Consider the following 27,070-nt stretch of genomic DNA (forward strand, 5'->3'; position numbering starts at 1 on the left):
GAACCCCCTACCTGTGGAGAAGTACAGGTGTGTCTTTGACAAACGTACTCCTGCAGATCATGTGTGATATGAAGTGTTTTGAAACAGTAAAGAAAAAAAGAATATCAACTCGTATTATGCGCAAAGGTGATTTTTTCACGACAGCACCTCAGATCTGCATCGCAATCAGGCCATAATCCATCTTTCACGGCCTCGTCTTATTTTTGCAGGTGCAGCCTGGCTCGGGAACGCGCACGGCTCCGCGTTCTCGCTCGCACCTCCCACTTCCCCAGCTTGTTTAAGTGCTCGCCTCCCGTCCCTCAATGACCGCTATTGTTGAAAGTCCATGCGCGCTTCGGGACCGGCGGACCTCGGTCTCCCAGCTTTGACAGACGGGGCGGAGTGATCGCTTTGCACTGATACACCTTTATGCCTACCTGCGAAAAGCATTCTTATCAAATATTGGACTTTGTCTTACGCGTCACACCAGCAAAGGATTTAAAGAAATAAAGTCAAATTTGGATAAGAGGTGCCAGAGCGCATTCCGCCGGACTTCAGTTCACTTGCGCAAGGTAAGTTCCCCTCTGTGCGCCCTGCGCTCCTCTCTCACTCACTGAAACCTTGATTTTAAAGCAGCAACAAATTGGGGAAAAAGTGCAAACTTGTTCACAATCGTCCCGGCTGGACTACACTGCAGTTTGCTCAGCGCTGCAACCGCTCTGCAGCGCAATAACACGCATTCCTCAGGCGAGTTCAGTCCCGACTGTTGCGGCCAGCGGTGGAGAAACCTGGCCACAGCGAGGAGGGGAGAAATCTATAAATCAACAGTAACAAATCAGCCTTTGAACTGTGGGATCAAGCCTTTCACACCTGTAATTGATCCAGCCTCAGCTACATGCAGGATCTCGCTTGCTTTACATGTGAAAGCCTCCCTTGTGGCTGATTATTTTGTCAGCGTGTCCTTGCATTCCTCACCGCGGCGCACGGGTCACAATCTCGGGTCAGAATCTCGCGGCCAGACGCGCCGAGCGGGGCCCACGGGCCAGGAGACACACCGAGCGGACTGTCTCCAGCCCCGACATGTGTGCAGATAGGATTAGCTCTTATCATTGTCGCTGCTTTAGCCCGTGTTTTTGTTTGTGTGTATCGGATTAGAGGCCCTTATCTCTCCTCAGAGAGGGGCTTCTCTCACTTAGTGTGTTTGTTCTCACCTCAGATGGGAAATGTCATCTTTCGGAGTGCCTGGCTATTACCACTCACTGCAATATATTTTAATTTTAATATATATAGTGTGTGTGTGTGTGTGTGTGTGTGTGTGTTTGATCCCCTATGGTGTTACTGTAATATCCTTATTGGTCCCTCTATCATTCATGTAAGGCCTTATGTTTGGCTGTGGTATTGGTGTGAAATCCTCCAGTTTCTAAAAGTATTTGGTTCTTTTATGTGAGGCTAATCCTAAAATGTGTAGTTGTACCATAAAGACAAAAGCTGAACATGCTTTGAACTGCTTTCAGGCTTCATCACATGAACAAATAAATAAATAAATAAGTGTTTATCCAGCTGTATAGTGGTATCAGCAACTTTCTGGGTGGTTCAAATCTTCAGAGATCAGCTTTAAATAGGTATACGCAACGGGAGTAACACATTAGTAATACATGGGTTATATATTTGGAAAGGCTTCTTGCAAAAAGCAGCTAAAGCTTGGTTGACGATTTCAGGGCAGTTTCGGGTATCTCATGAAAAGATGCCTTGTATGGTAATATTTTTCGCCGTCTTTACCATCAGTGGACTCTATGAGGAGTCTGGGGGCTAATAAGCTTGCCAAATTAATATAGGTTGGTGAACAGAAAGAAAGAAGAAAGAATAGAGTCATGGGAAAATCAAAGAAAGATGGAGACAGGGGGACGGACAGAAGGATGGAGGCCACAAGAGAGAGAGGAAAGCAAACATTCCTGACTTGGTGTCTCAGCAATTTAATTAAGGTTTTTTTTTTTTTTTTTTTTTTAAGAGATGCACTTGGAGGTAAAGGCTTAACCCCAACTACCCCCCTGCCCCCCCACCCCGTTTCCAGCTTGGACTAATCCCAAGGGTCAGCTAATAAGTGTTCGGGTCATGCCACCATGACAACTAAATAGGGGGGACCCCGAACGAAAGCTCCCCAATCAAGGAGTTAATAACCCTGTGAGGGAAGTTAAGAGGTACAAGGTGAAGAGGATTGCGTTGAAGTGTGTGTGTGTGTGCGGGTGCGTGTGTGTGTGTGAGTTCAGTTTTTATCATCCATACTAAGTAAAGACTCTCCCTCTTTGTAGGGCTTAAATGTGCCCTGTGGTGCTCTGGTGGGACCCTCACACACACACACACACACACACACACACACACCTCATGTCAGGAGCTGGTCACTGTACTGCCTATCCGATAGATTTCAATAGGGACTTGAAGTCTGTTAATAAAAACCTGTTTGTTAACATTCTCTGACACCTGGAGTGACGAGAGATTTGTGTTGGAACATAATCTGTCTTCAGATTTCCTCTGTCATATACTGCTGGAACTGTTTGCTTATATCTGTAAACATGCTGCTATCTTGACTTTTCCACAGCATCGATACACCTATGCACCTTTGAAGGACCATATCAGTTATTTTGACCCATGATATTTTGCCCATTTACTACAGTTCACCCACATTTTGTGGTTCTGTGGCTGAGAAAGTCATCACCAATTCATGAACCACAGTACTGATGATTCTCTGTGTAAAAATGTTTGCCAGTGGAACTGAATTTTAGCACTCTGAAAGTTCATTTTCATATCGTAGGGGAATGAATGGAAGCCAGTGGCTGGATAAAAGGGAGGGCAAATTTTCTGAAGTTCTGAAATTGCTTTGGGAAAAGCTAGGCAGAAAAATACTATATATATGTGTATATCTATCTATCTATCTATCTATCTATCTATCTATCTATCTATCTATCTATCTATCTATCTATCTATAGATAGATAGATAGATAGATAATGAGCCTTAAAAAATTGTCAGAACATTTGGTTGAAATCAGAATCACTATAATTACTAAAAGATAGTTATGAATCTTTCCCTCCTAGACCATGTGATAACCGTAATATGTAGGTAAATATATAGATCTATATATATTTACACAAAACATGTATATTACACATATATATTACACAAAACATGTAAAATCACTGGTACGGTCCTTTAAGGCTGAAGGTTTTCTGGCTTTGTAAATTGGATCCGTCACCCCTCCACACCAGTCTTTGACTTCTGGAGTGTTTTTGCCATTTTGGGAATCCTTTCCCCTTCTCCACATCCGCCACATTTGACCTTTTGAAGATGTGACATTTTTACCACTGCAGCGAGGCTGTTGGACTGGTTTCCCTCCTTGCCCTTCTGCTCTCTCATTCAGCTCTCCATTAGATCTCTTTTCCATGTCGGTTTTGTTCTTTTAATAGAGTGCTTTCTCAGGATTTCTCTTCTCCATGCTCTCACCTCTGCTCAGTGTGTCTGCTCTCTCTTGCTGCTCTCTCTCTCTCTCTCTCTCTCCCTCTGTCCTGAGGCCCTTGTGCAGATGTGTTGGGGTAGGGTGGGGGGGGGGGGGCCTCAGCTCATTTGGAAATGTTTAAGAAAGCAGGGACCACGCAGATGGAGCAGACGCCCAGCATCAAGCCTGCTGGGCGTCACTGATAAATCATTCTGCTCAATGCAGTCATTATGCTGCAGCGGAGCTGATTTCCCCTCCTGCACAGACCTACCTGGAATTCATAAACCACACTGAAATCATTCACAGTAACAAGCTGTGCTGATGATTTACATTGACGCCATTTCCTCTGCTTTTGGCTGCACAGGATGACAGATTGTATGCGGCTTCACCATTTGATGGATGCATATATCCCACGCATACAATACCATGAGTCTATCCATTTTCCATATGGTGCAAGTCCAGTGTGAGTGAAACCACCTCACTCTGGCAGTGTCTGGGCCACACTCTTCTGACTGAATTACTAAAGACCAAAAACCCTGGTTCTTTCTTGCAGACTTACTGTTCAAATGAAGTCGTTTTCACCATATTACCTCTTCTTGACCAAGAGTTCTGGTTCTTGAGGCGGTACTATTTAAGGTTTTTGGAACCAAAGTGCTAACTAGCCTGCATTTGCACCACTTTGGAGTGGGACCGTTGTGTCATGGTTTCTGGCCACAAACTCCAACATTGCTGTGGCTGAATTCAGACCCAGTGTGCCGGTTTGCTGCTCTGTGACCAGGCACGCCATTGAGGAGCTCATAATCCTCGGCCAGGTCGAGAACCACCTGTCAGTTCCTGGACTCTCATTAGTCCTTCAGTATTTTAAACTTGTTGATCATTTGGTCCTGGGTCCCAACAAACCCAGCCCTCACCAATTATTCGGCAGTTTTTAGATAAAATTGTTTTATCTAGTACTCTCTTCCATATTTTCCTGAAAATCCGGAAATGTCCAAATTGAAAGAAATATTTTGTCGCTTTGGCAGACCACTGCACACTCAATTTCAATATCTCCGTGTGTCTCCATGTGTTGCCGTGGAATAATACACACCTTCTTGTTATGGTCATGGTTCCCACTTCAGGTCCCTCTGTTTTCTGCCCCAACTTGTTTTTAGTCAGAATGCCCAGAACTGGTTAAAAATCAGGTTCCATGTTTATCGAAAAGGTCTAGATATATATTATCAAGTTTTTTTCAATGATACCTGATACCTCAATGATACCTGTGCTTTAATTCAGTTAAATTCTGGTTCAAAGAAAGCTGGTTTTTCCCCCAAGGTGATGTGACTTCAGTAAACTGCATACTGCTCTCTCATATCTAAACATCTAATGGAAACCCCAGAAACTTGAAATTTTCAGCATAGGAATAAAGATATTGTATATGTATGCAGTCTGCCAGAGTCAAACCTATTGTTATGCCTAATCATTAAATAATACATTTCCTTAATGTGAGTTGTCCTGACTAGAATATCAGTATTGGTCTTCAGAGAAGTATTGATCAAACCCTGGTTGCAGCTCTGGGGAAGACGCTCTTCTTTATTGCATCCCCACTCTGTGATTCAGAGCAATAAGACGGGCCTATATTTGCATAAAAATCTTGCCAAGTGTAGCTTTAAAGAGAACTTGTTGAACGCAATCTTGTTTTATGATGCCAGTCGGGATTTTCTTAAATTTGGTGTCTATTTTCAACAACCTCAAAAGCTCACATTACATCTTTACAAGGTCCCTTGACACCAGAGGAATTCTAGCCCCAAACCAACAGCAGGCCGAGACTTAACATGCTCACCAGAGGGGAACTTATACTTTTCTTAGAACTGGACCCCCGCCCCTGGGGAGAGGTTTAGGGGTTTGCTGGCCCTTTGCTAACCCGTGGAGTGTGTCGCGGAGCACCTTCCCCCCTCATCCTCCGAGTGTGTTGTATAAACACAGCGGTTCAGTAAGAAGGTAAAGACCGTGACATATATAGACTCCTCATAACATTCCTCTGTGGTACCAGGAGGCACCGGGAGACCAAGAAGCCTCCAGTGGCAGATGTGTGCTCAGATTACCCTTAGATTATTTCCTCTGCTGCTTCATATCCCGAAATTAATTGTTAAAAGAAGCATGAATATATCACAATATAATGTGGCTTGCAATATTAGAACTAGTTAAGATTTATCTTAGCAGACACTTTAAAAAAGCCTCAAGGTGATCTGATTGGTTTATTAAGTATCTATTGTTTTTTCATGGTTGTGTCTAACCTTATCCCCTCAAATATGGGTTTGAGTAATACACAAAATCATCTCCTATTTTTGCCAAAGCATCCTCAATCTGTAACTGATTCTATTAAACAAGATTTTTCTTTTGCCCTATCAGAGACAGACAGATTAAAAGAGACAGACAAAGGCGTGTACAGTAAGGTTTTATTGTCTGACGCGACACCTAATCTTTCTGAAGTCCGTCCAAAACAAAACCCTCCTCCTTCAGTGTTCCTGCAGCAGCCATATTCACTACCTGAGGGCTAGGGGTTGTGTGTGTGTGTGTGTGTGTGTGTGTGTGTCTGTGTGTATGTGGTGGGGTGGCACATTAGGGGAATCCCACCTTCCAAATCCCTTTTTCTGAGCCCCTCTCTCTTTTTTCCTGAGGGCACATAGTCTGGTTGTACACACATACATCCTTTCATCGCATTCAGCAGCCCTCATCCCTCTACACACACACACACATGCACACACGCGCACATGCACATGCACATGCACAGGCAGGTTGAAGACAGACAGTGGCCTGAGGGCTGCAGGCCCTCACAAAGCACTTCAAAGGGCCGTGGTCTGGATGTGGGATCTGCTGTACGACTTGAGGGCACAACAGGTGATGAGAGAAGCCTTTTGACAAACAGAAGCTATCCGGCGCTCTTGGTTACAGTGGACGTGTGTGCCGCGGTCCGTGCTCGTGCGGAGCGTATCGTCAGCGTCACGATGTTTGAAAGATGAGCCGGCCTGGGTTGCCTCAGGCTTTAGGTTAGGTCAGGTATTCTTAAAGGGCGGCCCTTGGAAACATTGCCATTAAAACAAATACAAATGGACAAATGAGATTTTTTTTTCTCCACCAGAAAACACAACATACATTTCTCACATGATTCAAACCTGGAATGACTCGTAGTCTAGAGTAGGTTATTAAAAAAAAAAAAAAAAAAAAAAAAGAATTGTTTTGGAATTATTTTGTGTTCCGTTTTTTCTTGGGTGGCTCGCAATCCAGTGGTGAGTCCCTAAATTGGCATTCAGTCATCAAAACTTTTGAGAGCCCCTGGTTTAAGTTCATGTGCATAAGTGTGTGTGTGTGTGCGCGCATGTGCTCAGGTTTCTTTTACACACCTTGTGACTGTTTCAGCCATATATTACTTTTCATTGCGCTTTTCATTCATTCAAACATTTAGAGCTGCATTTGCGTTTGCTTAGGTGTTAATGAATCTATGTGTGTTTGTGTGTTAAGAGTAACAGTTCTCATCTGCCAATCAGTGTGCACATACTGACCTTTTACATACGTACAGTACAGTCCTTTGCTCAGTTTTGGTCAGTCGACCTTCAGAAACTTAGATTCTGAAAAAAGTATATTGGCCAAAATGTCAAAATCAAACTCGCTGCGGAGTTGCGAAGTTCCACTACAGTTATACTTCAAATTTTCACCTGAACCTGCTTCTAAAGGTGTGTCTTATGGTGGTTTCAACATGAATGCAATACACCATCAAATTGTTGACACACTGATTATGATCGTTCTAAACCATGGATGCATACTGTAAACACACAGACTCTCTGCCACGGACGGTTTCTGTCCTGTCTGTCACTCATTCACACACATCCTGTCTCTCTCACATGCATACACACACACACACTCACACACACACACACACACGATCCCAGAGGCCTTGCTGCAGTTGGCAGGGGATTAAGGGGTCAGAAGTCAAAGGGGGAGCATGCACAGGACCAGTCAGCCCACAGACTGGACAAGAAACTGACAAGGCAGAAGGAGCAGAGGCCGAGGCCGGGTGACACAGAGGAACAATTCCGTTGAAGTGTGCATTTTGAATTTGAGTCGGCGATTGCAGGTTCAAAGTGACAGCATAAGTGATCCAAGCTATGAGGAAACCTGTGCCGGTGAATGACACATCCTCCAGTTCACTCCAATTTTGCTCGGTGCGATCGAGTTTAGACCACCACACCAGCAAGTCGGAGCTTGTGCAAGATTGTAACTCACTTGTTTATCCAGATGAAAGAGGGTAAAGGTGATCATTTCAATGAATGTGTCGTTTTGAAGGCAAAGGCGTCGAGGGTGACTTTTGCTAATGAGCCTTAAAAAAATTGTCAGAACATTTGATTGAAATCAGAATCACTATCATTACTAAAAGATAGAGCTATGAATCTTTCCCTCCTAGACCCATGTGATAAGCGTAATATGCAGGTAGGGACTCAAAATTGTCGAGATATTTATGAACAATATTTTGAGATATTTATGAGCAATATTTTGTGCAGCTGCACTCATTTTTCATTTGATTTGATCAGATTTTTCAGTTTGATTATTGTTTCAGTGACGTGGTGTAAATTAGAGTTAACTTGGAAAGGTTTCTGTTTTAAGTCTAGTCTGGGCTCATGGTAACTAATGAAGAAGAATCATGATTATTTTCTGAAACAAGAATTTCATTTTTAGTATAATACTACCTTTGGCATAATCTATAGGAAGTGTCCAGTTAATATGCCCCTAAACCCCATTCATTTAGAGAGCCATGAAAACTTTACAGGTCTATTAGCCAAACATAATGGACTGTGAGTGCACAAGGCCTGTGTCAAGCCATCACCAAAACAACTGTTTTTGAAAGAGTTCCTGCAGATCGTGTTCATTTTTGGGTGAACTATTCATTTAATTGCTTCACATTTGACTCAGCACTTTTCACATCCTTCGCCCACTGAGCCCATGCCGGCTCTGGGCTGGAGCGAGCTGTGGCTGTGGGCAAGCCTGTGGTATTTTTTAATTTGGGCCAACAGAGCCTTCAAAGAGATGGCAAGCGGATCAAACGTGATGCAGCCATAGCATTTAATACACACCGGCGAGGAGAGGACAGACTAATTGAAGTGTTTGTTGCGTGTGTCTTCGTGTGTGTTGAATAAAAAGCCCACAGCTTGAAACCGGGGAATGTTCTAGAAAAGACAGAGTGATAATTTCCTCATGTCTACTGTATCATTTGTGATGGGGCCTGTACATTAGCAGCGGCTCGCAGCTAAACCAAGACATTCCACCGACACAGACAGACCAATGCAAGGCCAAGACAAGCAGGCAGCAGGCCGCCCCGGGTCAGTCAGCTGGAGAAACACTGGACAGTCCCTTGATGAGGCCAAAACTCACCAGACGGTTTGGCAGTTACCCTGCAATAGGAGCATATGGGATGTATTAGACAAAGACTAACTGCAATGGACTGAGTTTAACCGTATCACCTCAAGATTAAGTTCACTCAGCTGTAAAATGACATAGGAAAGACATAGGCACAAAAACAACTGTAGTGTGTCTGCAGGATTTCGATAGGTTTGTTGATCTGTGTTGCTTTCAGAACTCACCGAGGATCCGCATTCATGGGAATTACAAGACTAAGGGTGCTTTCAGACCTGTGGCCCGATTGCTTTGTTTCGATTCAGGGGCTAAAGCGATACAGTTGTTTCGTTTTTCGTTTGGGGCGTTTGTGTTCACAGGGCAACCGTCTGTAGCGGTTCCTCTTCCGTTCTTACCCCGGGAAAAACAAAAACCATGGAGCATCTTCAGCGTATGTGGCTAGTTTGTTTCTGTGTGTTTCTGTGGTTAATGTACCAGTGATCTGTAACTGAGGAAAACATCCAGTTCTACTGAGAATCAAGACTGTGCAGGGAAAATAATATCATACTGCATCTACTGAGAAGAAGACGTGCCGCGACAAGGAATCGCCGACGAAGATGGGCTCTGACGCTGGTTGAACCACAGTTATGAGTGAGTTGTGTCGGTTGCTGTCGGTTATGTTCTCACTGCAAACGAACCGCTCCAGGGCTCGAATGGAATCGAGCCGAGACCACCTCTTCTAGGCGATCTCGGCCCGCTTGTTTTGTCCCGCATCCGAGCGCGATTGCTGTGTTCACATATGTCCAAACGAACCGATCTTTAGGGGGAAACGCTCCCTGTTTCGGAACAACTGCTCCAAACGGGACAGGTCTGAAAGCACCCTAATTCTAAGTGTGGCTCCACTGTTTATGGCAGTATCAGGCTACCACAATGCATGAGATAAGTTTTCATCAGTGTTTGATGCAATTCTTAGTGGTCACTAATAAAAGTCATTAAAGATGATTATTACACGGCTTACTTGAATATTCGATTCTGATTGGTCAGTTCAGGCACCGAGCGGTCGGTTATTTCAGACCTTTTCCACAGCAGCCATGTTGACATGAAATAGCAGGGTAAACACAGGTGTGACGTTCAGGTTCCGTTACATAAAGACCTATGGAACAGAACCCAAAAGTATTCAACAACTGAAAGATCGAGTGTTTTCTGATGTGAAATGATGTCAGCAGAAACATATGGAGTAGCCCTACCAAAAACATAGGCTATCGATAAAGCATGTATTCTGTCCATTTAATTGCCTTTTTTACAAGGATGAGCACAGTCCAAAGATGCCTTTGAGAATTCCAGATCTGACCTGAAATAAGGTCCAGAAGTGAAATTAAGATGTTGACTTGATTTTCCAAAAAGAAAAAAACAAAAAGAAAAAAAAAAAAACATCTGATTATAAGCACATCTTAGCTTAATTCTTTTACAATGGAATAAAAATTGTGTTTGGTTTGGGGAACGCAGCTATGGTCTGTATTTTGCAAGGACGTGAGGTCTGGAGGAGATGTTTTCAGTGTTTGCTGATTTGCGGTTGAATTTTGATCGTCCTCTGGGAGAACTTGAATGTGTTTAAATGGAAATGAGTGTGTGGGCAGTGCGTTTCATGCGCGTATGCTTGTATGTATGTGCCCGGAGTTATGTGCATACCTATGGGTGATCTCACAGCTGTTGTGGTCAGGGAAACTGAGGGCAATGTTTCTGGTGTATCTGATAGCCAGCTCTTATCAGATTCTGTGTACTCGTGATTATAATAACCACATTAAGTACTTTTAACGCTTGATTTGAATTTGCATATGGTTTGCATGATCAGTCTCTTGCTTGGCTAAGTCTCAGACTGTTCTAAAAGAGGTAAAACTTTCAGGCTCCAGCCGTTTTCTGTCTTTCTATGAAAACAAACATCCCTGTCTGAGGTGGAAATTATCTTTAAATCTGTTGAGAAACGAGGCCGTGATTTCACTGACCCATTTCCTCTGCTGTAAAACTGATTTTGAGGTTTAGGGAAATACTTCAAACATTCAAGTTAACTCACGCTGTTTCCAAGAGGTTTTCAAAACAATTTGGGGACATTCTAGTGGCTCAGTGCTCGTGACGCTCTAGATGCAAAACAGCATTTTTGTTACTTTATCCCTTCTCAGTCTTTCTCATCTTTGCCTGTTACACTCAGCTGTCATTCTGTGGTCATAAATGACACCAAATTAAAAATATATATATAAAAATCCCTGCATAGTTTTGACTGAAAGTTTGGATTTGCATTACCATGATGCATTACCATGATACCCCAGCAGATCTTTTTGATGTTGATACACCAATATTGAAAACCTGTGTAAATGTAGGCCTGATGCCAAAATGCCAAAATCTAGATCAGTCAGTTCAAAACAGTTTTATGGTGCTATATTTGTTGTATTTGTTTAATCGATAATCTTCTGTTTATCCTAAGTATATTGTCTTGACGGTCTTGATTGTCTGACCTCCTTTTAGTTTTTCTTTCCCTTTTTTTGCGTTCATTACCTGACCGTGAAATTTGAATAACACCAGATATGGTGTCCTGTAAGCCCATGCGGGCTGGGCTATGTTTATTAGCATGACACCAAAATAAAAAATTCATTCATTCATTCATTCATTCATTCATATATTTTCAGATTGTAATAATGTTTTTTTGAGGGTTGACACTGAATTTTGCCACCCCCAAATGCCTGCTGGGAGAGCCATACAGAGCAGAACAAGAAAGTTATCCATTGGCCTCTCGGTGTAGTCGTTATGTCATCTGCAGGGGAAAAAAACAGTAACAAAGAAAAGGTATACAGAATGCAGCAGATCATTCACGCTATCAACCCCAAATCAAATCAGATCTGTGGGATCTGCATGTGCACATGTGCTCATACAGTCTTAACACAAACACAACAGCATTTTTGCTCCCCTCTCCACGAAATGCCCCCAGAATCCTGTGGGCTCTTTTCAAAGCCCTGTGTCAACACCTAGTCTCCAGTGGAGCGTGTAATGGCCATTCCTTCTTCAGCCTCAGCCCACAACTCCGTTAACAGCCCTCAGAATCCAATTACACCCCACTGAGTCCATTTACACCCCAGAGTCCAGCTACAAACCCACAATCAAGTTTGAGTTCATTCAACTTGCACATTCAAACATGATAAACCACCAAAATAAAATAAAATAAAAGTATCAATTAAAAACCCAGGGGCTGAAAAAGGCGGTATGTTAAAATACATTTCTGTGTGTTTCCGATAGCAGAGTGGCAGCTGGGGATGGATCAGCATGAAAGACTAAGAGCATCATTTGTAATTATGAAATGTGAAAGCAGACATACGGGCACTTCTACTCACTGAATTACAATCCAAATCACTTTGAAGCAAAGTGTGGACTCATGTCATGCCGGGGGAACTCTATACAACCCGACACCCGAGCAAAATGCAGTTTTGCAGAGAAATTTAAATGAGTCAAAGCTTCCGAGGGATGCCTGTCCATGTGTGTGATACCTGTACGTGCAGAGCAAACCCACACTGCCTGGCTTCTGTCTGGATTAATGGTGTTTCTAGAAGATAGGAAGACAGGCGCTCTGATGATGATGATGATGTGTGTGAATGTGTGTGTGTGTAAGGGGAGGGGTGATGTCATCAGTGGTGTGAACCCAAGCTGCTTTTTGCGAGTTTACGTAAACACCCACCGTGGCCTCAGCGTAGCAGAGCGCCTTTTGATTTATGAGAACATAAGCTGGACTCTGGCAGCCTGACGTCTCTGTTAGTGTCAGTGATGAGCTGCTATTGTTACTGCAAATATTGACCACGCTGTTTCAGTCGTCTTAGAAACTTAGAAAAAGTACAGTATACAAAACTGCACAACTGCATTGTGCAAAAATGACTTTCCAGCAGTGAGTCCAGATCTGAGCTGTGCCGCAAACAGTTCAAAAATCACATTTTCTGTTCCCGTGCAAAATGCAGCCTTTGTCCCTAGGTCACGAACCAGCTGAGGTCACTGGCCCCTTTTTTGGCCCCTCCCCGGCCAAACAAACACACACTCGGTTCCTAACCCCTGCCACTAATTGATTTCTTCTACAACAAGATGATTGTGTGTGGTGTGTGTGTGTGTGTGTGTGTGTGTGTTTACTTTCAGTGATCTGTCAGGAGTTTAAGTAAACAGATAAGTGACACAGTAAACTGACACCCCACTACTAACACCACCAACCCTCCAAACATACACACACACACACACACACACACACACACGTACACACAGATATACAAAACAACATGCATCTTACTAAAATTTTACCTTGTTTGTCAGTAATGTGTGTCCATGTGTTAGGTGATGCGTGTGTGTGTGTGTGTGAGAGAGAGAGAAAGAGAGAGAGAGACAGTGTGTGTGTGTGTGTGTGTGTGTGTGTGGCGTTTTTGTAGACGTTCCTCTCAGCAGTAAATCCCTGACCTAACACCGGGTTAATGAGGTGATTCAACAGCAGGGGATACTTGGTGGAAGTCTTTTTGCCTATTTGTGCATGTGTATGTGTGTGTGTGTGCATTAATTCGATGTGTACTGAAATTGCGGCTCTGCTGTCGTGTCACTGGTGGCTCGTAGGAGCTGCTTCATGATACTACACAGGCTGATTTGCATGGGATTAATATTGTCTGGGAATCATTTTTAATAATAACACCTATCCTCTATGTTAACCCTTTGTCAAAAACGTGTAGTATTTCCCTGCTTTCTGCTGCAGACAGAGGTCCATTGTGAACTGATGTGAAACATGTGATTTCCTTCCTTCTGACATGAAGAGGAGACAGTCGTGGTGTCTAAAGAGGAACGCTTGCACGCTTTTTTGGCGAAACCTTCAAGTTTTGCCTTGCTAAATCAGAGAGCGATGAATTGTAAGATCTCGACTGGGGCTCTGGCGATTTCAGCAAATGTCACTGTCACATGTGAACGTGTTTCGCTTAATTGATTTTATGAGATCCCGTGCAAATGGTGCTGGAGGTGCATCAAAATTTCCACCAAATGGCATATACCAGCATCACACAAAGCTTGGTTGTTGAATTTATTTACAATTATCTACAAAAATAAATTGTTTGTGTTTTTGCCTTCAAGCAGATGCTAAATTATTGGTTCCAATACAGTTCTTGGTGTGTGTGAAATATGCTTCAACAGCATCAGTGGGATACACACACCACCTCGGCTGCATTAAGACTGGAAGTGGTTTGAGGTGAATTCGCGACAATAGTCTACAAGGGGTTAAATGTAAGAAAAAATGTAAGAATAATGTAAGGGGAAAAAAATTTAATTCAGGTGGCTCCAATACAGACGGGGAAATGATGATGGTACAGCCTTTGAGCTGAAGTGAAACCGCTGGCCTGCATATTTCAGGAAGACACTCAGAGCGGGGCTCACTGTGCATTAATCTGCCAGCTCCAGAGGCACAGGGTCTGTCTAGACTTGTAGAACTGGAGGGGAAGCTGCCCCCCGGCCCCCTCCCCTCCCCCAGTCCAGCCCAGCCTGTACCTTGCTAGGGGCCCGGCGTAGGTAACTGACAGTCGGGGTTAACAGCCGTGAAGGGGCCCCCTGTTGGGCGAGAGGTGACTGTCAGGAGCCTCTACAGGGCCCATCAGTCCCGCGAGGCCTGGAGGTGGAGAGTGGGAGGAGGAGAGCGGTGACTGAGACCTGCCATATTTTAATAGTGTACCAGTGATGATGTGTTGGTGTTGGCCAACCCGAATGTCACTTCAGCTGTGGGCTCCATTGGCAGACGGCCAATAGATTTTTTTTTTCCATGGAGATTTTGAATATTTAAAGGGAAAGTTTACTCACTTTGAAAAAATGTGATGTTATTTCACTCAATGCTGGATACTGACTTTATCCTTCAAGTCCAGCCAGTATCCATAAAAGTGCAGGTAGAAACATGAACAAACGTGAGATACGGCTACAAAGTGTGTTCAGCGTGTATTTAGCCAGACAGCCATTGTAGTTTCAGTGTAGCAACTTGTTAGTGACTTGCCTTTTTAAAGCACTTTACTGCTTAAAATGTTGCAGTCAAGATGTTACCAGGAGTAATTTATGTCAGAGCAAAACGTCAAAACTCTTTGGTTTCTGTGAATCTCAAATCAAAGAGCCTATGGAAAGAAGAAAGCAAACCAGAAAATATAGAAATCAGGCCAAGAACATACAGCTCAAAGATGCTTTAGCTTTAGCAAAATCAACAGTGACCTTCTACTAATTCATCAGAATCACAGTCAGAAATACTTTATGGATCTCTGAGGGGAAATGCTACTTCAGTTTGCTTTTCTTAACCCCTTCAGACTTGCATTTTTTCTGCTGGGCAAAAAAACAAACAAAAAAAAAACTGATTCTGATTCCTCTCCAACATAAAAACAAAGTGGAAAAAACACATTTTTGCTAACTCATGTTTTTAATAGTATTTTTTTCATGTCCATTGCAATGGACATCAGACTTTTTTATTAACCATATGATGTATGTTCAAAATTACTTAAAATATTATCACTTGTAGCAGTTACAGTTATGCTGACAGAAAATTTGTTTGGCCATCATGAACATAAATTTATATTTTTGATTGAAAATGGGCACTTACTCCTCCCTCTCTGCAGCACTGCAAAAACTCAAAATCTTACCAAGATTATTTGTCTTATTTCAAGTCAAAAATGTCTTATTCCTAGTCAAAATATCTCATTACACTTAAAATAAGACATGATCACCTCAGAAGTAACTTGTTTTTAGACAATTGTCTCTTGTTTCAAGTGAAAATTTGCTTGAAACAAGTGAAAATTTGCTTGTTTCATTGGCAAAATTTGTTTCTTTTTTCTAGCTAATTTTCACTTATTTCAAGTGAATTTTCACTTTTTCCACTGGCAAATTTTGCCAATGAAACAAACAAATTTTCACTTGTTTCAAGCAAAGTTTCACTTGAAACAAGAGACAATTGTCTAAAAACAAGTTACTTCGGAGGTGATCATGTCTTATTTTAAGTGTAATGAGATATTTTGACTAGAAATAAGACATTTTTGACTTGAAATAAGACAAATAATCTTGGTAAGTTTTGCGTTTTTGCAGTGAGTCGCTCAGCCATGCTTGTCTTGTCCGATGTCTGTCACTCTCTCAGAGCGTGCTCAAAGTCATAACATGATTATGATTGGATAATCAGGATCCAACCAGTAACCAGCATTACTGACATCATTCAGTTACCCAGTATTTATTGCTTTAGAGACAGAAATATGACATGTCCATTCCAATGGACGCAGGGTCTGAAGGGATTAATGCTGCAAAATGCGCAGGTTTTTCCCTGTACCATAACACAGAAGACTGATATTTTCTACATTATCAGTCTACCTGTCTGTGACCCAGCGTGCACGTGACTACCTCCCGCTGTTGGCCTAATACTGGCTTGTCAGAGATGATTTTGGTGTGTAGACGGATTGCTTTGTCTTACGGACACCCTGGCTGTGGATATCAAGGTGAGGCTACACGGTATGGAAGCCATTGTATCCACAACAAAGGAGAAACGCTGCAAAAAAAAAAAAAAAAGAAAGTGCAGTGAAACTAAATGTGCAGAGTGACTGTGAACATCAGCCGTGTTTTTTTTTTTTTTTTTGGCTGATGGGCCACGTTCGCCATCTGTTTCTTCAACCCCTGTAGAGGCTTTACAGATGTCATTTACCTCAGCCTCAGGCCAGATGTTCATCAAGGTGAGCGTCAAGTGGTGCAGAGGGAGAGGAGGGCAGGTTGGCAGTACACTTTGCTGCTGGAAGGCAGAAACCTGCTTATTACAGCTTTAAGCCGGACTACAACTCTTAGAAAAGAACTCTGCAATAAACAGATTTCACTGTATTTGCTGCTCTCATATCAAAAAGTAACTCAAACATGCAAGTCAGTTCTGAGAGGTAAACTATGGGGAAAAAATGGTTCTTACTCCCAGGTACTTTAACTGCTTATTCCACTTTTTTTTTTTGTTTTTTTTGTTTTTTTAAGGACAACACAGGTATTTTTCAACCTGTTTGTCCACCTTTTGGGGTCCAAATGACTGATCGGGACAAACAGTTTTGCAGTTGGTCCAGTAATGAGCTAGATCACTTCAGCTGGCACCTGTGAAATGGGCTGCAGTGTAATCACACACGTTTGCCAAAATTGCATTGAATTATGTCTACTAAAAGTGCTTGTTTTTTTCCACTGACAGGTTCACATTGTTAGTATGAGTGTCTGACAACATGAAGGAAAGGATCCCTACACAGACACACATTCATTTGGACTCCAGAAGGTGGAAAACTAGGCCCCAGGCTGAAAAATACCGGAATGATTCTTTAAGTGTGAATAGTCCTTACTTGAATCAACCTTAACTTTTGTACAGTGCACCTTTCAAATTTCAATTTAACACTGAATTATGTTGTTGCCACTTCACTGCAGGCTTGTGTGTTTTGTCAGTTTCAGAGTGTGACTGTGTTGCCAGCTGGGCCATGAGTACACACGCACACGCACACGCACACGCACACGCACACGCACGCACGCACACACACACACACACACACCCTGTTAATTAGTTTGTGTATTCTGTAGCAAGAAGCCAGAGGACAGAGTAATAGCTAGGTGTGTACTGACATGCAGCTCCAGGACAATAAAATACAGGATGACACCGCAACCCATCATTAACACATTTTGGCAACAAATGTGCTATGATTTTTTTTTTTTTTTTTTTTTTTTAGTTTAAGTTGTTTAATTTAACAACAAATTTACACTCCCACCACACAAACTCAGGGAGTGGTAGTCTAGAAGTTAGAGAAACAGATTTGTGATCAGTTGGGGAAATGTGGGTAAGGGAAGTGAATCAGTAATGTTCTGACCTTCTCTGACAACACCTTGAGCAAGGCACTTCACATGCTTCTGCCCTGAGGACTGTGGTCGTGCTCAGCAGCTGCCACGTAGGAATGTGTGGAGCTGGGCGAGTGAGAAGACCAAGCGTGCTCAGTTGACTTTCCTTGGATAAATACAATAAAGGTTAACCAAATAAAACACACGCACACGCTTCAGAGGGCTTTATCTGACAGTCAGCTTAAGCATACACAAGCCTCAAACACCACCGAGGTTCAACACGTTTTAAGACCACAGATGCACACACACACACACTGCAAAAGTCATTCAGCGTCATTTTCAACGTTATCGAACCCGATGTGCTGACCACAACTCAGGACAGACTCAGCAGCTAGTTGTATTATCAAACACTTTTCAAACGACTAAAAAAAAAATTAAATTACTCTGTGAGTCAGCAACTCACCAGCTAAATGTGGCTCTTTGCCATATGGCTTTTGACACCAACAGGTTTCAAAAAGAGCACAAATTCAAATACCCAAATTCAAAATGACTACTAAGGTCTCTCTCTCTGTCTCTCTGTCTCTCTCTCAAACAACATATCAAACAGCAATGACCGTTTTACACTAGAAATAGGAGTATCGTATATATCTATATATATCTATATATATAGATATATATAGATATATATGTGTGTGTGTGTGTGTATATGTGTGTATATATATATATGTATTCACACACATACATACATATGTATGTATGTATGTGCATATATATGTGTATATATGTATATGTATATATATGTATGTATATATAGATACATAGATATAGCTATAGATATATTGATATAGAGATATATAGATATAGATAAACAAAAAAAACCAACAATGAGCATGTGAGTTAGTCAGATAAGAAAATGACTATGAAAAAATGAGGAGGGAATTTTTCTGGGAAGTATCAATATACTGAAATGCGGCAGAATAACTCATATCAGCCCACTAGGATCAAGACGGTGATACTTGATTCAAGAAAATTCAAGATTTGCATTAGGTACAAGTGGGATTATCTCAGTTTTTTGTTTATGTTTTTTTTTTTTTTTTTTTTACCTTGTTTTATGAAAAACAAGATTTTAACACTGAAGATGAGACTAAATGAGTGGTTGCAGTGCACACACGCAAACACTCTCGTGACGTGAGGCAGTCGCCGCTGGTTGGACAGACCTTCACTGAGGTTTCCAGAAGCCATAGGAATGAATGAAGGAATGACAAGCAGCAGCAGCGTACCTGAATGCCATTCTGCATTTTTATCATAGCAGCAACATCTCTGCCACGCCTAAGTCAGACACGGAGATACCCAGGCGTCTGCAGCACAGCCACGTGGGCAGAAATCACTCACCGAGTTGACTCACAGTCAAATGATGTCTCTCGAATCCTGAAACGTGATCCTGTTTGTTGCCTGCTTCTTTTATGGTGTTTGTTGTGTGTAGATGGCCACCACTGCCATCATCATAGAAACATGATTTCTTGTTGACGTGCATTTATTTAATCACAGGTCTACCGCTCACCTCTCCACTGCAGTGTACCATGTTTTTTGCTCTCTGATTATAACACCATGGTGATCTCTGGCATACACACTCAAAAAAAAAAAAAAAAAAATCTAATAATAACATGAGCTCAAATACAAGTATAATACCACACACACTGAAAACTCAACTGTAAAATCAAGCATTGCTCACTTTTCAGACACTGGAATGTACAAGAAATGATAATTGATTGATTACCCAATTTCCTCTTGGGGGTTAAAATAAATATATTTCTGATTCTGAATTGGCTAAGTGTTTAAAGATCCAAGAGATTCGCTGTACAATCTACTACCATTCAATTTGAACTTCCCCCATGGCGATCAGTAAAGAATCACATTATTTCTATGTATGCATAACATTCATGCAAGACCTTGATGCAGTACTGACACAGGATAATTCACAATATGAATTCATGAGGAGGGACTTCTGCAGTGACTGCCACTGAGGAAACCATGAAAATACACATTCATACAGATACAGAGAGAGAGAGAGAGAGAAGACAAGTCAACAGAGAAAGCAAGGAAGGGCAGTCATGGAGAGGAGGAGGAGGAGGAGGAGGGTGGTTAGGGTCAGGGTCAGAGATGAAGAAGAAGCAGCAGGTGAGCGGAGACATGTGACTCCGATCAGGTCAAGATCCTGTGGCTGATGAAAGACGGAGAGACCAGGAGGAGATGGATGGTCATGCTGTCACCATGGTAATCATTTGTTCCAGGAGTGCCTTGCCTTTGGCATGGCTGCAGCCTGCAGGTCTTGTTGTTCTCCTCCAGATGTTTGTGTTCCAACATGTGTGCTTGTGTGTATGCATTTTGAAAAAGAGCAGTGACTAAATCAGACCAAGGTGAAGGCAGAGAGCAGGGGTGGTGTATATGCATGGACCTTTTATGCAAATACTAATTCCACACACTCAGTGTGACATCTTCCAAATACTTCATTGTTTGCTTTGACATTTGCATGCTGGTATTATGAGTCAAGTGGCAATTTGCCTGACTTCAGGCATGCAGTTGGTAGACTATCAATCAAGACGACAGTCACGCACACTGCAGGGGTCCTACACTACAAACCAGCTCTTGGTGCTTCTTTTATAGTGATTTTGATTAAAGGGATAGTTCATCCTTTTTGAAAATGTTTGAAAAAAATTTGTTTGCATTATTTATTATTATCTATCTATTCTGTAGAACAGTAGTGGTGCTGTCTTCCTCTCATTGTTACTGAATGCTGGATACTGGCTGCATGCTCCAAATGCTAACTGTTAGCCTCCTGCCATTCAGGTGGACTTCCCCCCAGCTAACTTTCTTTAAAGAAGAAAAAAAAAGACTAAATCCACTGAAACTGTTAAATAACCACAGTGTGAATATGATTTGAGTTTTATATTTACAGTTAGAAATGGCGTAAAAAAAAAAAAAAAATACATATGTATATATATATATACACACTCACACACACACACACACACACACACACACACATATATATACATATATATAATGAGAAGAACTGTAGAGCTATTTTCTTGTGCGGCCTCATGTTGCGCTGGTCCTCAGGTACAGCCACCGCTGGCACGTGGTTATACAGCCTAACCCTAACGTAACTACTTCTGTTAAGAAAACAAATGATAGCAAACTCAAACAATCTGCTTCTGCCTCTGTGGTGGCTGCTGCTCCTCTGCTGTGGAGTGATACAGGAAGTGCAGAAATTCCCGGATCTTTTTAGAGGTTGACAACAGGAAAAATGCAATCATAAACTGTAATTTGAGCAAAACTATCATCCATGCGCCCCCATTAATGGCATTTGGAGCATCCAGCCAGGATCGGGGGTACACTGTTCTGGATCCTGTAATATCTGTCATATAGACGCTTTAATCTTAAGTGTCTTTCAGCACCTTTTTGGCTTTGTAGGGCCGTCCGGTCAGGGTGGAGAGAATGTTTCAGGAGAAAAGGCTGTGGTTGCGACTCTCATGTCTGGCCTTTGTCATGCGCTCTAAGTGTAGAGGAATCACGCTTTGTTTACAGTTGAGTTGGGAGGAATGGAGGTAGTCCTCAACCACCAGCCATTAAGACACCTAATTTCTCTCTTTCCCTCTGTCTTTGATTTTTCTCTCTCTGGCTGTATCTCCCTTTCACTCTTTCCCAACTTCGCTCTCTTATCATGGGGGGAGGACAAAGGTTTACATAGGAACCTCTGTCTCTTTAACATTGAGAGATGCCTGCACAGTTTTGTGTGTAACGGGATCCAGCTGTGTTGTTGGCATGGTGTGTGTGTGTGTTACATACATGTGTGTATTCATGGCAATGCTGCGGCGTTATGCATGTCGCTGGCCCGTGGTGGGGTGAGAGGGGGGCACGGGGGTGTGCTACCTGTTTTATGTCGTTTTGACAGCGATGCCTCTCTTTCATCCTGGGGCCTTATCTACAGCCAGACAAATAGCAAAGGATATAGTGCCTTCTGAAAGGCTTTAAAAGCAGAATACTCTGTCACATTCCATTATGAATTTGTGAAGAAGCAAAGATAACCAGTTTTGCAACACCTAGGCATGTGACCGTGTAGTGTGCAGTCGAGCCGGTTGCATGCACGACGGTGCTGCTCCGTGTTTTGACTGCTAAGCTCAATGGCAGATTCTCGGCTTTGTGGTGTGGGCGCCCAGTCGAACACAAACAAAAGGGAAGGAGAGGGCAAATATAGAGATGAGCTGAAACAGGACAAAAGCAAAAACTGAAAATAGGTCTGCACAGTTTTGTGCTAGAGGCTCCATTTCTTTGTATTTCCTCACTTCGTCTTTCCATCATTTTGAAAAGCTGGAACAATTTAAAATTGAGTATTTACATCAGACGCAGTGATGAAACTCAATAAGTTGCTGATGGACATGTCTTCCCGCATATTCTTCTCAACTATTGTATTTTATTCACCTTATACAGGAAGACAGAGCAAAAAGGTACAACTATTAAACCATTAATTTAGTAAACCCATAGATTGTTGTAGAGCAGTTTCTTAAGACCTATAGTTACGTGTTAAAGTGAGGTGACCTCTAGTGGTCCTGTAAATAATGACACTGTGATGTAGAATTAAGGGAGCGACAGTCTGTGTGAGGAGGTTGGTGGGGTGGGGGATGGGTCAAACAACATGACTTTCACTCAGCCGACCAAAGTCCAAATCCAAGCGAGAACTTTGTTTGTTTTTAGGTAGCAAACGTTTCGTCACCTTAACCATGACCTTTCCCTAACCTTAACCAAGTATTTTTAGTGGTAAGCAGGTCAGTGAGGACATGTTGGTTAGTGAATGTCAGCTCTCTCGCTCAGGAAATGCTCCTTTTGGTTGTATTAGAGGTGCTCCGGTGGGTGGTAACTAATTTAGGAAACGCTCCTTGGGCGCATGCTTCCCTTAACAGCCACTGTTACTGGTTCCATACACTTAGCAAGGCCTGCTACAGTAAAGCTACTCAAGAATGAGTCAAACCTGCTGACAAAGTCCAACAAACAATATGGGAAACCTAAATCACACAAGCTAATGTTGCAAAATGACACTTAACCTTCTTTATGAGGATGAAAGGGAACTTTCGAGATTCAATGCTTGAGACAACTTCATTTATCCATTAAAGGGCAATTGGCTAGGACAGCTCACATACAGGACACATAAAAGGTGAGCAGCTATGGGTGACCTCTGTAATACATAGCAATAAATCTAAAACACCGCCGTTAAAAGCCAACTAAGTATTAAGCACCTGTACAGCAGAGAGGATAAAAGACGTGGAATAGCGATCGCTTTTACAAGCAGGTCGAGCATATCATCACCCATATGGCAACAATGAAATTTCACATGCCAAGGTAGGCTCTGAAAGACCCACAATACATTGTGTTTTCCCCAGTATTTACTGTCCACCAAAAGAATCTCATGTCTCTTTGTTTAGCGCCAATGATCTTAGAACAGATTTTTGCATTAACAAAAAGGGAATTCAGGGGAACTTGAAAGGCTGCAGTTCCAGTCGTCCGGTCAGGAGGTGACATGCGGCGGGCATGAGCCACAGGTTCAGCACTGACCTAAGAGAGTGAAGGCTGAAGCGTGGAGTGCTGCAGATTTTCTGAAATGCTACACAAATGTGTCGCTGTAAATTAGGCCTGCAGACGGGTTGAAAATCATGTTTAAAGAGTTTTCCCCGCATGTCCTGACACAGACCTTTTGGGGCAGCCAATCCACAAGACCATGCACATCCATTTCCTAAGGACTGGAAGTAGAAGACAATAAGTAGACGGTGTATTACAGAGGAATACTATCCCGGGTGGTGAGAAAGGTTAATCGTCTGTCAAACATAAAATAAATCTTACAAATCATATCACCTGTAAATGATCAAACGCAAAGCTGCCAGAAATGTCAAAAGCAAATCCAAATTGCCTGTGGAAATGAACGGGGGAACTTTTTCAACTACGAACATGTTGATCAGTCATTTCCTTTGTGAATCCTTCTCTGTCCTCTCACCTTTCTGTCTTCCGCTTTAACACACACAACATCCATTCATTGTCTATTCATTCCCGCTCCTGTCAGTCATGTATTTATTTGCCAGCAGCCGTGCCCTGGAAGGAATGGCGAGCACTTCGTATCGACTGTAGCGACTGCACGCAAACAGAGGCGTGGGCTCCAGGGCGAAGTGTGTCGTTAAACCAAGATGTGTTGCAAACAAAAGAAGTCATATGCCTCGCTTCCTTTGTCATAGCAGTCATTTCCTCTGCATAATGCCAGGCTGCACACAGCTTCATTGCGTGTGCCTGTGTGTGCTCATTTGTGTTTGCACTAGTTTTACAAGTTCTAAACGCAAGATGAGGCAAAAATTCAAATGTGCACACTAACTGAACGTATGCTTCATCACCCTTTGGAGACCTGGCTGTTACTGTGCTCCTAAAAATGGTAAAATTTGGGACATTTTAACACAATATTCTCCATGCTAATACCATACTTTGACACCATGTATAATGTCCTTTGGGATGTGTGGAAAGCCTGATGTCATTTTTAAGAGTGTGAGCATTCTCAAGTTAGATAGTAGGCTATCAGGTATGTTTTTGCTGATTATGGGCCTGTTTCTTTGTCGAATCCTTTTCCTCAACAGATAAAGTAAGCTGTTGTAGGAAGGTATTGGCCAAAACATGGAGACACTACACCGACAAGACTTGATGTGAATGGAAACCAAGCTGTAATTGGACACAAGAAGCCTCAAAAGCGCTTAAGAGCTTATGAATCACCCTCTGGATAATAACAAGACAGGGCAGATTGAGTTGTACTACTAATTTTACACACACACCACCTATTGTATTCTCCGTCTTTCACAATTCCTTGCTTTCCTACCACTCTTTGTTATTGTTTGTTACTGTGACTTTTTGAGGAACAAAGAAAAGCAGTTCAGTTTTCTGTCGCCTTTAAATAGATCTCAAGTTCTTAAGAAGGCTATAATGGCAACTCCTTGGTATTTTTCTCAGTAACACTCATTTCTCATGAATTTCTTTATTTTTCATCTTTACAAACAATACAAACAATAGCACCGGAATCAAGTAAAATTATGACAGTTTAGGCTTACTACCATTTATGCAATGTGGCTGTATTCAAATCCATTCATTTATTTAAATAAACGGAATTTTAAGACAGGCAAAGGGTTTACATAAAAATAGGAAAAAAAAACTAAGAAACAAGAATTAATTTGAGATCTTTCATTTCAAGAGTACCATTTATTTGTATGTTTTTTTTCCTTAAGAGGCAACCTATGAAGATGTTGTTTTTTTCTTAAGGCACTTTTTCTTTTAGTTGCACTTGCACAGCAAGACACTTAACTCTGACCCCTTTAAATGGTGTTTGCCACTACAATCTTTGATATTTCTCTTGATAGTCATTTCTCTAACCTCCTCATTTTTGCCCCCCACCCCCCACCCCACCTCACCCCCACCGCCTCCCTCCCTCTGCTCGCTCCCCCCTGTCTCTCTCCGTTTGCTCTTGATAAAGATGGCTTTTTGAGGGATATTGCAAATTCCAGCCATTGTGGCCGGTTCAGCCCCTGCTCTCCGTGTGTTATGAAGAGAGGGGGATGAATGTAGGAGACAGGGGGAGCAGGCAGGAGGGGAAAGGAGGCATGGGGCCGGAGGTACGCTCCTGGCTTTAATGAAATATCTTAAGTTTCTCCTCAGCTTCTACCCCAGGAGTCTAGGAGAGGGCAGCGGGGGGAAGAGCAGGAGCACAGGAGTTCACTGACACAAACCAGGCCAGAGAGAGGGAGGAAGGCACGAGGGAGGGAGAGATAAACAGGGACAGAAGAGTCTGCAGTTTGTGCTTGCAAGTGAAGCTGAGGTCAAACTACAATCTGCTCAAATCTTGACTGACAGGGACCGTTCAGAGTAAGCGCCTGGTCTTGATTAAATTCCTACTGTGGCATCAGCAAGGTGACAGGGAAGGATGAGGAATCACACACTACATTTTTTTTGTCAGTTTAAAGTATGTTCCCATTTATTCAGAACCATTCACTGCAGGTACAAAATAGGCAGCATCGTCTCTTTTCATGGTAGAGAAGCAGCAGCTCACATGCAGACAACATGTATTTCAAAGTGGTTTAAATGTTTACTTGTGTATGTGGATTGATCCGAGCATGATGCTACTTTTTACCATTTTGTATGACATTTATTCATCCAAGTTAAATGATATACAACTTAAAGATTCTTATTTTATTCTTTTATTTAGGGGTCCATGTACAATTTAAATATAAACAAACAAGAAGATTGATGCATGGTATGGAGATATAGTTAATCTCATTTTAATTCCTGGACAGGTGAAAGTAGGAGCAATACACACACACACACACACACACTGACATTTACATGACATTACAACATGAAATCTGTACAAAGTTTATTCTTCTTTTCTTCCCCCTTGTGCGTAACTCTGATTGGCTGTTGCCAGGACGACTGCCAGACTCTTGGTGAGTCTTGGAGCACTTGACAGCACGTTGGCCTGACCAGACTCAGCCGGTTGAAATTAAATATGTTTAGAAAAGCGAATTGCTGGGCTCTGACTGGTCTTGTGTCATAGGCTCTAGTCTTGAGACAGCTGACACTGCACTGATAAATTGCACCGATCGCCTGGCCTGAGTGTGTGTGTGTGTGTGTGTGTGTGTGTGTGTGTGTGTGTGTGTGTGTGTGTGTGTGTGTGTGCGTGTGTGTGAATGCTTGCATTTGTGTTTGCATTCTTGTGTGCTTTGTGGGTACACAGGCATTTGTGTGTTTGCATCATCAAGGTGAGGCTAAATCACAGCCTTGAACTTTCATGTTGACCGTGAAAGCTGAAGCTCCCAGTGAAGGGCAGATAGGCAGGCCTGCTGCTTTCCTTGAGTTGACTTAGGTGATTGCACACAAATATACAAACCTTGAACAATCCCATACATGTCTCTGTGTTAGGGTCAAAGACATATTGCACAGGCGACAGTTTTAACAATTAGTCATGTACACCAAAAATAAACATTCAAGAGCCAACTAGTCAGGGAGGAAAGATAGATAATCTATTTTAGTCTCTGTTTAACAGTTCCAAAAGATTAAGTAATGCACCATTTGACATTTCTAAAGTTTTAAATCATCATCAAGAGTCGTATTAATCGCAATTAACACTGTTTGGATTTCTGCAATAAAACAGGTCAACCCTGACAAATGGTAATCTTGATTATTTATGTAGAAACATATTTTTTGACAGTTGACCCAGACGGAGAGAATAGGCAGTACATAATGAGGTGATGGTAGGAAAGAAAAGGGTAGGGTGTGGGGGGAGGGACAAAAAAATGCGATGAGAA

General features: G+C 42.3%; 1 protein-coding gene across 1 annotated transcript in view; it reads left to right on the forward strand.

The window, feature by feature from the left end:
- The first annotated feature begins 334 nt into the window (after positions 1-334).
- Positions 335-27,070, forward strand: part of LOC115365460 (vasorin-like) — a 33,618-nt gene continuing 6,882 nt past the window's right edge. Inside the window, exon 1 of the mRNA XM_030060869.1 lies at positions 335-551. The gene's annotated coding sequence lies outside the window, so the exon portion shown is untranslated. The remainder of the gene's footprint in view (positions 552-27,070) is intronic.

The sequence above is a fragment of the Myripristis murdjan genome, chromosome 1 (assembly GCF_902150065.1).
Source record: "Myripristis murdjan chromosome 1, fMyrMur1.1, whole genome shotgun sequence".
Lineage (NCBI taxonomy): Eukaryota > Metazoa > Chordata > Actinopteri > Holocentriformes > Holocentridae > Myripristis > Myripristis murdjan.